This window comes from Leptopilina heterotoma, unplaced genomic scaffold (genome assembly GCF_015476425.1).
Source record: "Leptopilina heterotoma isolate Lh14 unplaced genomic scaffold, ASM1547642v1 Lhet_52, whole genome shotgun sequence".
Classification (NCBI taxonomy): Eukaryota; Metazoa; Arthropoda; class Insecta; order Hymenoptera; family Figitidae; genus Leptopilina; species Leptopilina heterotoma.
In genome coordinates, this window is record NW_025111114.1 from 631161 (window position 1) to 646091 (window position 14931).

Here is a 14931-nt window from a genome sequence, read left to right on the forward strand (position 1 = left end):
TCAATAGAATTCAATTATTTAAAAATTTATTCATCAAATTCTTTTGAGAATTTAAAGTTAGGAAACATGCAATTATTCAATTTTTTCTTTTTGTATTTAAATAATTGAATTCTAGTGTAGAATTTATTTTCAAATAAAAATTTATTTAAAAATGGATTTCAAGTAAAATTTTAGATCATAATAAGTTGAATATTAATAGCATTAGAGCGTAAATTTTAAAAAGTTTTCAATATAAAATCTTTGGAAATCTGAATTTTTCATATTTTTAACTATGAATTCTGTGGAATTAATTTTATTGAGAAAGTTTAATTGCCGATTTTTTTTTTTAATTATTTCAAATTCTTTTTTCTAATATATATTTAATTGAAGAATTTACGAATAATTCTTCCGCATCCTGGCAATAAATTATTTAGTGGCAGGATGCGGAAGAAATAAATATTTTTCATGAAAATTAGGAAAATGTCAGGAAAATAAAATATAGAATAGAATTTTTGTCAGTTTTGTCAAGTGTCTAAAACGAGTTTTTTTAGTCGTCAAGTTTAATCTTCGATAGCTACTTTTTTACTAATTTTTTTTTAGTTTTAAAGCTACATTTTTTTAGTTTGAAAGCTACTTTTTGCTACTTTTTTTCAAATTAAGTATTGAGTGCGAAGTCTGGCTTTTGATTTAGTCACAGGACTTCAAATAATACCATCAAGCCTAAGATTATAATTTTTAAAAAAGTTTTTATTTTGAGGAAACTTATTGCACTAATATAACAGTAATATTCCATGCTTGTTTTCTTTTTCCATTAGAAGAAAAATTGATTATTTCGAAAATTATTTACGACTTTTACTTTTACAATGTTGATTATTTTGAAAAAAGACAAATGAAATCTTAGAATTTTTCTATTGAATTTTCCTTGAAATGTATAGAAACATTGACGTTATCTTAATCCGACATTTGATTTTGACCTGCGGACCAAAGCCTCGCAATAGAACTTGGAAAAAGATTTTTTCTTTTTATCCCTTTTTATTTTCTCTTCGATTTATTTATTTTCTATATTCGTTGCGTTCCTTTAAGTTCTATTTACTCAGTTTTATTCTTTTACCTATAGTCCTATAAATACCTTTTATTTCCTTTTATACCTTCAAACAGAAGGTTTATACCTTTAAACAGAAAACTTTTATTTTTCATCAAAAAGTCGATCCTCCCGATAGTAATTTATTTTTTTTTTCTTATCGAAAAAGAAAATCTAAAATATTACAATAAATTTAAATTCATATGCAACTGAAAATGAAATTATTTCAATTATTGAATAAATGCCGTATCTTTACGATCTGACATAAAAAGCTTCTTATAATATCAATATATATATATAGTTCGTCATATGGTTAAATATATGTATATATTATATATGACGAGCTATATACATTAGAATGCAAATCGCGTTGATAATGATCTGCGTTTCTCATATTTTCTCCGGAAAGGTGTTTTCCGTTGCAACAAAAACCAATTCGATCCCATATATCGATCGACAGATCCACCGGTGCGATTAAATTTTGTGCACGAGGTGGCAGCACCTGTGGTCAGGGACCTTCTCACACAATGAAATGGTGTGTGGAGAAAAAGAGAAGGGGGGGAGAGAAGTTCGTCACGCGTCTCTGAACAATGGCATTAATAGGCCCTGGCGAGTTATTAATTGACGGTACCCGCCGGATATGACCGTCTATAGTTTCGTTTCTTTGGTATAAGATTCTCTAATAGTTGTAATGCCGACCACCTTGGATTCAAGTGTAAAAGTTTTTTTTTAAGTATCTTACAAGACACCTGGTATACTCTATATATGTATAGGTATAACCTTATCGCCCCTATCACTCATTTATTTTATATATATATAGTCTACTAAAAATGGGTGTATTTTTTTTCCCCCATATTATATTTTCTTTTTATGAACAAAAATAACATTTGTTTTTTTTTATTTTTATGAGAGAATAAGAGAATTCAATATAGTTATGTTTCCGGTTGGTTTTGTACATTTGTCGATCAAAATATGGTTACAATATAAAGGTGATAATAAAATTTTTCTGTTTTATTATCTCGAGTTCTTTTTTTTATATTATGAATGACAATTATTGCTTTTTATATGTGTGGTCACCATATATTGGTGTTGTAATATTTATTTTTAGAATTTTGAGGGCACGAACTATAGGGAAAGTATTTAAAAATAGTAAATAACGGACATTTCGGACATGAAGTTAGCAGCAAGTTTGCAATTTAAACACTAACTGCGAGAAAAAAAGGATTAGAAAAAAATTAGCCAAGACCCTTAATTTAAAAAATAAAACTCATTCGATAAACCCATCAGACGTTAGGGAAGGAACCCTCCGTAAGAAAAACACTTCCTCTACGAAGGAAGCCAAATCATATATTTAATAATTTAATACTCCCAAAGTCTATACACATATACAAAATAATACTGTTTGACGCGTGATATCGTTATTACCTTCACGGCACAATGATCTTCTAATGAATTCTCCCTCTTTTGTGGTTAATAAATTTCACGGCTTCGATCATCGCGAGCCAATATTGAATTTGCCATAAGCTATATAGATATATAGTTCGATTCGCTCCAGTTGCCATGACAGTTCGGTAGACGAATTCATGCGATATAATAACAAGAACCGCTAACGACTTTTTAACGATTCCCCCCCCCCTCCCCCCACACACTCCCTCAACTATACCATCTCTCCTAAACTCAAGAACATTACAGAATTGTTCGCTCCGATTCTTCGCTTCGCAATTTTTAAAAAAATGTTTACTAATTTGCCGTAAAATGTTGACTAATTAGCGAGAACACTCAAGCAAATAGTCGAGCGCTTCCGGGGAGAGAAAGAGTGAGAGAGAATGAGAAGGAATCAAGGTAAAGCTTGATTGTGAAGCCAATAAATTCTGTTTCCGGTTTTGCTACATTCTATATACTAAACATATGTATGTACACCAATAGCACATGCATCATTGTTATTTAATATTAATTTTATTAATTTTATGTTATTGGAATAAAATTTACCATTTTTTTCAGGAAATACTTACGAATTTAGAACATTATTTTAATATTAAAAAAAAATTCAATCGGTTAAAAATAAAAATAAGTTTGTCAAAGCGATTTTTTAGGGGTCGTGTGACATTTACCCCATTCTCCAAAAGAAAAGAGGGGTAAAACTGTATAAATGTGTGATTTAGTCTTTTTAACTTAAAATTCATTTATAATTAATTAAAAGTATTTTGACAAATTTAACTAATTTCACTAGAATTTGAATTATTATTTATGAAAAATTTAATTTTTTTTTTAAATTTCTAACTAAATTCATGCAAAATTGAAATTTTTTAAAATTTCAAATTTAAAAATTAATTAATTGTTCATTATCGAAAAATTAGTAAAAAAAGGAAAAATAGAAATAATTTCTGTTTGCATTTGAAAAAAATGTGATTTTATTAACGAGAGGCGAACTAATTTGTAAACTACGTGCATATCTGGTAGAGTCGCAACCAATACGTGACTTTGATAGACATTTCCGCGAACTGTTTTCACGATATGTAAAATTCAAGAATTTTTAAGTAAACCTTGGGCTTGATTAACTTTATTTGGAGTATATGTTATAGAAATCGTCAAATCGAGTTAGATATATAAATGTATTGCAGACCCGCAACAATATTATCTCTAAAACATTGTTTTTATATCAGTCACGAGGTTTTTTTTTTAACCAGCAAAAACTTAACTATTAACTGCAAAATTTAAATAACACCTTTTCAATATTAAATCACTGGATAGTGATAAATAAACCCTATGTACTACCAACAATTCGTGAGCGGATGACCTCTCACTCACTTTTTTTTAAATAAACTTAGCAATTTTAAAAATAATAGAACGTAAAAATTTTTAATTCAAATTTTTTTTTGTAAAAATAAAATATGAATTAGAATATATAGTTTTAATATAATTATAATTATAATAATATATTCTGACATAGGGAATTCAGGGAAAAGTCAGGAATTTTTATTAAAATTACTGAAAAGAATTAAATTTTTAGAATTCATAAGAAAATTCTGAATTTTTGGGTCTTTTTTGTTTAACTCATAAACTATAAAATTATCTCGAGTTCAAATGCAAAACCTTCAAATTTTTCAATTTCTGACAAAAATTTCTTCTTAAATAACTTTCATGTTGAACAACAATAAAATAAATAAATTATTTAATGAGTAATTTTACTTAAATATTTCAAAATTATTTCAATTTTAAAAGAGTTGCGTTTACAATTTTCATAAATAAATGAACTTCAAATGGTTTTAATTTGAAATTTTTATTAAATTTCAATGTTGAATGAATTTAATTAAAAATTTTAAAGAACTTGGATTTTTAAAAAATTTTAATAATTCAAAATCTTCTGAAATTACTTAAATTTGTCCATATATATTTAATTAATTATTAAAAATAATGGATTCCTAGAAGAATTTTATTTAAAAACACTAAAAAAATGGAATTTTCGAAAAGTTACAAATGATTGCAGAAATTCAAATATTTTCAAAAGTAATAAAATTCTTATCACAAAATTCAATTATTTTCAAAATATACAAAAAAATCTCGTCAAAATCCTAATTATTATCTTTATAAATATTAAAATTCTTCTTTGAAATTAAATTATTTTCAAAAATTTTAATAAAACTCTTGGCAAAATTTCAATTATTTTCAAATTTATAATAAAATTCTTCGCAAAAATTCAATTATGTTCAAAAATTTTTTTAAATCCTCGTCAAAATTTCAATTATTTTTAGAAATAATTCAATTATTCTCTGATATTAAATTATTTTTTAAAATTTTGATAAAATTCTTCTTCAAAATTCAATTATTTTCAGAAAATTTGAAAAAATTCTTGTCCAAATTTCAATTATTTTCAAAAATTTTCCTCTTCAATGATTTTCAATGTCTACTATTTGAATAAAATTCCCCAAAAGAATTCAATTATTTAAAAACAATTTTAATAAAATTGCACGGAAACATTTAATTATTTTCATAAATATAATCAAAATTCCACTGGAATTAAATTATTTACAAACTATTTCTAAGATTTTTTTCAATAATTCAATTATTTTCAAAAATAATAAAACTCATCGCAGAATTTCAATTAATTTTGATACAATTTAAATTAAATTCGTTGAAAAATGTAACTATTTTAAAAAATGTTATTAAAATTCGTCCAAGGAATTTAATTATTCAAAAATTTGTTAATAAAATTCTTTATAAAAATTCAATTTTTTAAGAAACATTTAATTATTCAATTAATAATTTACTTTTGTATTTAAATAATTGAATTCTCGTAGAATTTTCAAATGAAAATTGATTAAAAAATAATTTTCAAATAAAATTTTAGATAATAATTGAATATTAAAAGCAATATATAAATAGCGTGGATTTTTAGAAATAATTGAAAAACACGAAGAAAATTTAATTTTGGAAAAGTTACAAATTATTGCAAAAATTCAATTATTTTCAAAGGTATGATAAAATTCTTCGCAAAATTTTTTTAAAATCTTCCTCAAAATTTCAATTATTTTTAGAAATAATTCAATTCTTCTCTGATATTTATTTATTTATTTATTCAGAAATATACGGGCAATGCCCATTTGTACAAAAGTACTATAAAAAAATACTAAGAATAATACATATATTTATTTGGCATATTACATTATTTTTTTAAATTTTGATAAAATTCTTCTTCAAAATTCAATTATTTTCAAAAAATTTGAAAAAATTCTTGTCCAAATTTCAATTATTTTCAAAAACTTTCCTCTTTTCAATGATTTTCAATGTCTACTATTTTAATAAAATTACCCAAAAGAATTCAATTATTTAAAAACAATTTTAATAAAATTCCAGGGAAACATTTAATTATTTTCATAAACAATGAAAATTTCACAGGAATTCAAATATTTACAAACTATTTATAAGATTTTTTTCAATAATTCAATTATTTTCAAAAATAATAAAACTCATCGCAGAATTTCAATTAATTTTAATAAAATTTAAATTGAATTCGTTGAAAAATGTAACTATTTTAAAAAATGTTATTAAAATTCGTCCAAGGAATTTAATTATTCAAAAATTTGTTAATAACATTCTTTATAAAAATTCAATTTTTTAAGAAACATTTAATTATTCAATTAATAATTTACTTTTGTATTTAAATAATTGAATTCTCGTAGAATTTTCAAATGAAAATTGATTAAAAAATAAATTTCAAATAAAATTTTAGATAACAATTAAATACTAAAAGCAATATATATAGCGTGGATTTTTAGAAATAATTGAAAAACACGAAGAAAATTTAATTTTGGAAAAGTTACAAATTATTGCAAAAATTCAATTATTTTCAAAGGTATAATAAAATTCTTCGCAAAAATTCAATTATTTTCAAAATTTTTTTAAAATCTTCGTCAAAATTTCAATTATTTTTAGAAATAATTCAATTCTTCTGTGATATTCAATTATAAATATAAATAAATATAAATATAAATTATAAATATTGTTACTGTAACTTCATCAAAATTATTTTCATCATTTTAATTCAATTATTATTTTCTAGAATTTTAAATTATTTTTTATGAAAATAATTGAATTCCTTAAAAAAAAAATTATTATTTATGAAAATAATTAAATTTCTGTGAATCTTTTATTATTTATGAAAATAATTCAATGTTAGCATACAATTAAATTAAAATTTTTTTTAAATTTCAAAATTAATTTAAAAAATAATTGAAATTTTGACAAATATTTTATCAAAATTTTTAAAAATAATTAAATTTTTGAGAAGAATTTAATTATTTCTAAAAATAATTAAATTTTTGAGAAGAATTTAATTATTTCTAAAAATAATAAAATTTTTGCGAGAAGAATTTAATTATTTCTAAAAACAATTAAATTTTTGAGAAGAATTTAATTATTTCTAAAAATAATTAAATTTTTGAGAAGAATTTAATTATTTCTAAAAATAATTGAAATTTTTTACGAGAATTTAAAAAAAAATTTGAAAATAATTGAATTTTTGCGAAGAATTTTATTACCTTTGGAAGTAATTGAATTTCTGCAATCATTTGTAATTTCTCTAAAATTCTCCAAATTATATCGTGCGTACAATTTACGATCTTTTCGTCTTTTCTCAATCAAATTACAAAATTTACGAACCATTTTTCAAAAAAACTGACTTTTTACGGACCTTTACGTGATTTACGGACCTATAGTTCGAGCCCTGAATTATTTATATATTGATTGAAAAAGTGTACACACATTTTATTTATCGATTTTTCATAATATGCTGATTAGAAAAATTTTGGTGAATGAGAGTATATATAAATAAAAGGTGAATTCCCACAGAAGTGAAGAGGTAATAAATTGAATTATACCGTGTGATTCATCTGAAATAAATTGGTAAGATATGCAGACATTAAAAACCGAGCAAGTAATGCTAATCCGTGCTCATCGATCCGCAACCCCTTTTTTTTCCTCTCCCTCCTTTGCAGGACCATCGCATCGGAAGACAGAGGAAGAAGCGTCGTCCTTGGCCGGTCCCTTCACCTGGCCGAATAAAAAGAGAGACCCCACCAATAAATAGGTTCCTCATCACCAATTCAATCAGTCTAAAGAGCCATCATTCTATATTGTAGTTTTCTTCTTCTTTTTTTTCGCATGTGTCATATGATCTACTTTTGCAGGTACGTTTTTATCGAATTCAAAATAAAAAAAATATACAATCCCCTTAGTTTGGTTTTTTTCTCTGTCTCTCTCTCTCTCTCTCTTTATTCTATATCGAATCGTCGTAAGTTCATATACTCTTTGCTTCGCATGCGTTGGCACGTATATTCCACGTTATAGGTACGTGGAATATGGTAATTCCTGCCACCATCGCCAGATATGTAAATAAGTTAGATTTGAGTTTTGTTACGCCGGGAACTTCGATGGGAATCTATATATATATATTTATATATATGAAAGAGACAGCACTCGAGAATAAAGAGATACGAGGGGTATGGGGGAGGGGGTTGAGTATATTGGCTTAAGCTTCTTAGTGCTTAGTAGTCACGCATGATCTGCTCGTCTCGATCCAGATTTATTGGTTCCTTCAGAGGGATCGAAAGTCGAAGGCAGTCGAAGGAAAAAGAGGATCCAAAAAGTCACTGGAAAACAAGTTTCAAGAATCATACTTTTGGCTCATTGTTGTTCAATTTTCCTTTTTCTTTTATTTATTCCGATGAATTTTAACTATATTATTAATCTTCGTATTCTTTCATTCAGTCTGTATTTTTTTTTTTTTTTTTTTTTTTTCATTAAAAAATATTGTTTGACAAAATCGAAAATATACAGGCACTAGCAACAACTGCGATTAAGAAATAGAAAATTTATTTATTTTTCAATATTTATTAAAGGCTAACTTTAACTTCTTACTACCTTTTCAAAATAAAATTAGCAATTTTAAAAACAATAGAATTTAAAAATTTTCTAATTTAAATTTTTGTTGAAAGCACTGAAAAAAATCAATTTTGGAAAAATTACAAATAATTACAGAAATTCAATTATTTTCAAAAAAAAATAAAATTCTTCTTATAAAATTCAACTATCTTCCAATCATCCTAATCCCAATTCCAATATATCCCAATCATCTTTATTAATAACAAAATTCTTCTCCAAAGTTCAATTATTTTCATAAACGTGAAAAAAATTCTTGTCCTAATTTCAATTATTTTCAAAAATAAAATGCATTTTTCTAATTTCAATGATTTTCAATATCTACTATTTTAATAAAGTTTTCTAAAATGAATTCAATTGTTTAAAAAAAATTTTTATTAAAATTGTATGCTAACATTTAATTATTTTCATAAATAATGAAAATTTCACAAAAATTAATTTTTTTTCATAAATAATAAAAATTTTTTAAGGAATTCAATTATTATTTTCATAAAAAATAATTTAAAATTCTAGAAAATAATAATTGAATTAAAATGATGAAAATAATTTTGATGAATTTACAGTAACAATATTCTTATAATATAAAATAATGATTTTATCTCTCGGTCATCTTTAATTATTAGAAAGCATGAAGAAATACTTTTATAAGTTGTTTAATTTGAAAAAAGTTTGAATTTGAATATTTTGGATGTCTTAATTCCTGTGGAAAATCCTGTTGCAAAAATAAGATTATAAATAGGAATTTTGCAAATATTTTTCTTCTTTTTCTAAAACAAAATGATAATTTTGTTAAAAAAATTGTGATTCATAAAGAAAAATAATACAAAATAAATAAATTTTCTATTTTTCAATCACAGTTGTTTAACAATTTTCTAATTTTGTTTAGAATGAAAAAACAAAAATCTGCATAATTTCAATTTGACAAAACAAAATATTTAACAAAGTTTTAGTCTTTTAATGAAAAGAAGTTTTTTTTCTTCTATTATTTTTTTTAAATAATTGAAGTCTTTTGGAAAATTTTATTAAAATAGATATTAAAAATCATGGAATTGAGGAAAATTTTTGAAAATAATTGAATTTTGAAGAAGAATTTTATCCAAATTTTTAAAAACAATTGAATATCAGAGAAGAATTGAATTATTTCTAAGAGTAATTGAAATTTTGACGAGGATTTTAAAAAAATTTTGAAAATAATTGAATTTTTGCGAAGAATTTTATTATACCTTTGAAAATAATTGAATTTTTGCAATAATTTGTAACTTTTCCAAAATTAAATTTTCTTCGTGTTTTTCAATTATTTCTAAAAATCCACGCTATATATATATTGCTTTTAATATTCAATTATTATCTAAAATTTTATCTGAAATTTATTTTTTAATCAATTTTTATTTGAAAATTCTACGAGAATTCAATTATTTAAATACAAAAGTAAATTATTAATTGAATAATTAAATGTTTCTTAAAAAATTGAATTTTTATAAAGAATGTTATTAACAAATTTTTGAATAATTAAATTCCTTGGACGAATTTTAATAACATTTTTCAAAATAGTTACATTTTTCAACGAATTTAATTTAAATTGTATTAATTGAAATTCTGCGATGAGGTTTATTATTTTTGAAAATAATTGAATTATTGAGAAAAAACTTATAAAAAGTTTGTAAATAATTTAATTCCAGTGGAATTTTTATTATATTTATGAAAATAATTAAATGTTTCCCTGGAATTTTATTAAAATTGTTTTTAAATAATTGAATTCTTTTGAGGAATTTTATTAAAATAGTAGACATTGAAAATCATTGAAAAGAGGAAAATTTTTGAAAATAATTGAAATTTGGACAAGAATTTTTTCAAATTTTTTGAAAATAATTGAATTTTGAAGAAGAATTTTATCAAAATTTTAAAAAATAATTTAATATCAGAGAATAATTGAATTATTTCTAAAAATAATTGAAATTTTGACAAGGATTTAAAAAAATTTTTGAACATAGTTGAATTTTTGCGAAGAATTTTATTATAAATTTGAAAATAATTGAAATTTTGCCAAGAGTTTTATTAAAATTTTTGAAATTAATTGAATTGCAAAGAAGAATTTTAATATTTATAAAGATAATAATTGGGATTTTGACGAGATTTTTTTGTAAATTTTGAAAATAATTGAATTTTGTGATAAGAATTTTATTACTTTTGAAAATATTTGAATTTCTGCAATCATTTGTAACTTTTCGAAAATTCCATTTTTTTAGTGTTTTTAAATAAAATTCTTCTAGGAATCCAGTATTTTTAATAATTAATTAAATATATATGGACAAATTTAACTAATTTGAGAAGATTTTGAATTATTAAAATTTTTCAAAAATCCAAGTTCTTTAAAATTTCTAATTAAATTCATTCAACATTGAAATTTAATAAAAATTTCCAATTTAAACAATTTGAAGTTCATTTATTTATGAAAATTGTAAACGCAACTCTTTTAAAATTGAAATAATTTTGATATATTTAAGTAAAATCACTCATTAAATAATTTATTTATTTTATTGTTGTTCAACATGAAAGTTATTTAAGAAGAAATTTTTGTCAGAAATTGAAAAATTTGAAGGTTGAGGTTTTGCATTTGAACTCGAGATTTGCCAGGTTTATCTATATTTGGTATAATAGTTACTAATAATCGAACCTTGAAAAACCTTCAGATATACGTCAAAATGACTTTTTTAGTTTCATATAAATTTTGAGGAAAATACGCTCTGTGGATTTTCGGGAGTGTTTTTACCTGTCGTCTATTGTTGGAAGCACCATCGTCTCATATTTCCTATTCCCTGTCACCTATAACTATATATATATATTGTAGAAGACATTTGTTGAATGGATATCGCTTTCCGCTTGAAACGCGCCACGCATTTCTTTCGATCTAGATATATTACATAACTTTCAACCAACAATGCTTCCTCTCCAATGACTTTTCCGATTTTATGATTTCTATCATCGAACCCCTCAGGGAATTTTATTTTCTATTCTTCACGGGAGAGAAAAAAAAATGAGCATTATATTGATATTGAAAACAAAAATTAAATTCATAGACGTGCCACTTCCAAGGCTAAAGAGATATTATAAGAATTAGAAAATTTTTATTCGAATCCTAAATTATCATCGGTTATTATTATATATACTTTATTTCCAACAAGTTCTTCATTTATCATATTTTTCTTTTCTATTTGAGAATTATGCAGAAAAATACAAGAAAAAAAAAATTCTATAATTCTTTATGATTTATCATAAAGATTATTTAGAATTATCAGGGCTCGAACCAATGAATTTTAAAAAAAAGTAGTCTTGTTCTCTCTAAATCTGAAATTCTGAATTAGTGCGGATTCATTTACCAATTTGAATTAGTAACATTTTTTACTAATTTTTAGTAGTTTTTTTACTAATTGCTAGAAGAAACTTACTAATTCAATTAGTAGAACGTATTTTTTACTAATTCAATCGCACTAATTCATTAGTAGAAAACTACTAATTCAGAATTAGAGAGTTAGTTTTAAATTCGAACAAAATTTTTGTTAAAAAATAAAAAAATTTTGTTAAGATAAAATTTGTTTGTTTAGACAAAGTAAACTTTTTCCCCTTAGTGATAGTGTATAGACGACAAAAAAAATAAACTATTAAATATGTTTGAGAGTACATATACAATGAGAACAAAAAAAAATATGAATAGCAGTGATTGAACCACTCGAATCAGAAAGATCAGCAACCACTTCAGGTGACACCTTTTGAAAACCTTGGAAAAAACACATTACAAAACTTTCCAGAGAGGGGAAAATTATATCCAACCCATTGGGACATATAAAGGCATTAGTAGCATTTTACCCCTTAATATATTATTATTCCTTCTTTGAAGAATGACGCTCTCGCCCTTCGGATCGTCTGTACATTCAATAGATATGGACAGTGACAGAGAAAGAAGTTTATAAACCTGGGTCGCCTGCGCAAATGCATGGACGATGCAAATTTCTTCGTATGTAAATTACTGGGAGCTATGCAAATGTCTAAACATGTGTTCGTCTCCGAACCCTTCTTCTGTACCCTCTTCGCGCTTTAGATCCCTCCCCCCCTTTGCCCCCCCTCTTTACCACTTTTCCACCCTCCGCCCTTTCGAAGATGATCGGAACGCTATTTTGCATATCTTGGATATTTCCTCTCATTGTATTGGGACCATTGTACCGTGGGTTCCTCGCGTCCGGATGCATGGGACGATCCTTCCGATCATGGATGCAAACCATTAATCCGAATCTCCTTTTGAATCTAAAGACGGATTGACAGATAGCTTTGAGTGTTCCCAGGATATACCACGCGACTATTTTTTTTTCTTTTTTTTTTTTAATGAATGCTGCGCCATACTCCTATTTCTTCTTTCGATAAAAATATACCCCTTTTGCCCCTCATTCGAATCATTAGGCCTCAAGGTTTATTTATTTTTTTTACAACCCAGTAAATTGTAAGCTACTATATTTACAATCACTTTTTGACTAAAAAGTATCAAATTAAAAAAGTATCAAAGTAAAAAAAAAAGTATCAAATTACAATACATTGATATCAAAAATGTGGATTAAATTAAAAATTAATCTAACTTTTTGGTATCGATTTGATACACTTTGATATTAATTTGATACTTTTAAGAAAACTGTGAAAGAAACGTTTTGATGTCAATTTAATATTAATATTTAATAAAACATTGAATTCTTGTGATGAATATTGTTATTTATGAAAAAAATTGAATTTTGCAAAGAATTTTATTAAAATTTCTCAAAATAATTGAATTTTCGGAAATAATTTTTTTATTCATCTTTAATAATTAAATTCTTTCGAAGAATTATTTATGTAAATAATTGAATTCTTGGGAAGAATTTTATTAAAATATTTGAAAATAATTGAATTCCTGTGAAAAATTCTAATATTTTTGTAAAAAATTGAATTTTTCCAAAGAATTTAAGAAAAACAGTTTTTTAAATAATAAAAAAATTATATTTCTTTTGAAAATAATTGAATTCTTGAGACGAATTTTATTAAAATTTCTTTTTAAATAATTGAATTCTTTTATGAAATTTCATTGAAATAGAAGACATTGAAAATAATTGAATTTTGACAAATTTAATTGAAATTTAAATTTAAATAAAAAAAAAATTAAAAAATAAAATTAAATAAATTAAAAATTAAATTAAATAAAAAAAAATTAAATTATAAAAATTAAATTAAATAAAAAATTTAAAAATAAAAAAAAAAATTTTTAAATTAAATTTCTACAAAGAATTTTATTTAAATTATTTTGAAAAAATATTGAATTTTTACAAAGAATTTCATCAAAATTTTTGAAAATAATTTAATTCTTTGAAGAAATGTTATTAAAAATTTTTTGGTAACATGGGCAAAGGTTTTTAAAATAATTGAATTTGTTTGATAAATTTTAATAAAATTTTTAAGAATAATTAAATTTTTCAAGGAATTCCATTAAAATTGTATTGAAAATAATTGAAAATCTGCGATGAGTTTTATTAATTATAAAAATAATTGAATTCTTGGGAAGAATTTTATTAAAATATTTAAAAATAATTATTGAATTCCTGTGAAAAATTCTAATATTTTTGTAAAAAATTGAATTTTTCCAAAGAATTTAAGAAAAACAGTTTTTTAAATAAAAAAATTATCTTTCTTTTGAAAATAATTGAATTCTTGAGACGAATTTTATTAAAATTTCTTTTTAAATAATTGAATTCTTTTATGAAATTTTATTGAAATAGAAGACATTGAAAATAATTGAATTTTGACAAATTTAATTGAAATTATTTAAATTTCTACGAAGAATTTTATTTAAATTATTTTGAAAAAATATTGAATTTTTACAAAGAATTTCATCAAAATTTTTGAAAATAATTTAATTCTTTGAAGAAATGTAATTAAAAATTTTTTGGTAACATGGGCAAAGGTTTTTTAAAATAATTGAATTTCTTTGATAAATTTTAATAAAATTTTTAAGAATAATTAAACTTTTCGACGAATTCTATTAAAATTGTATTGAAAATAATTGAAAATCTGCGATAAGTTTTATTAATTATGAAAATAATTGAATTCTTGGGAAGAATTTTATTAAAATATTTGAAAATAATTGAATTTCCAGAAAAAAATTTATTACTTTTAAAAATAATTGAATTTGGCAAAGAATTTTATTAAAATGCCTAAAAATAATTGAATTTTCGGGAATAATTTTATTATTTATCGACATAATTGAATTTTTTGAAGAATTATTTATGAAAACAATTGATGGGTTGCAAATAATTTTATTAAAATTCTCAAAAATATTTGAATTCCTGAGAAGAATTTTATTATTTATGAAAATAATTGAATTATTGCGAAAAATTTTATTAAAATGTTTAAAAAGAATA

At 23.1% G+C, this 14931-nt stretch overlaps 1 long non-coding RNA gene across 1 annotated transcript in view; it reads right to left on the bottom strand.

Annotated features, from left to right (window-relative positions):
* Positions 1-14931, bottom strand: part of LOC122507952 — a 238741-nt gene that overhangs the window by 94188 nt on the left and 129622 nt on the right. The window lies entirely within an intron of this gene.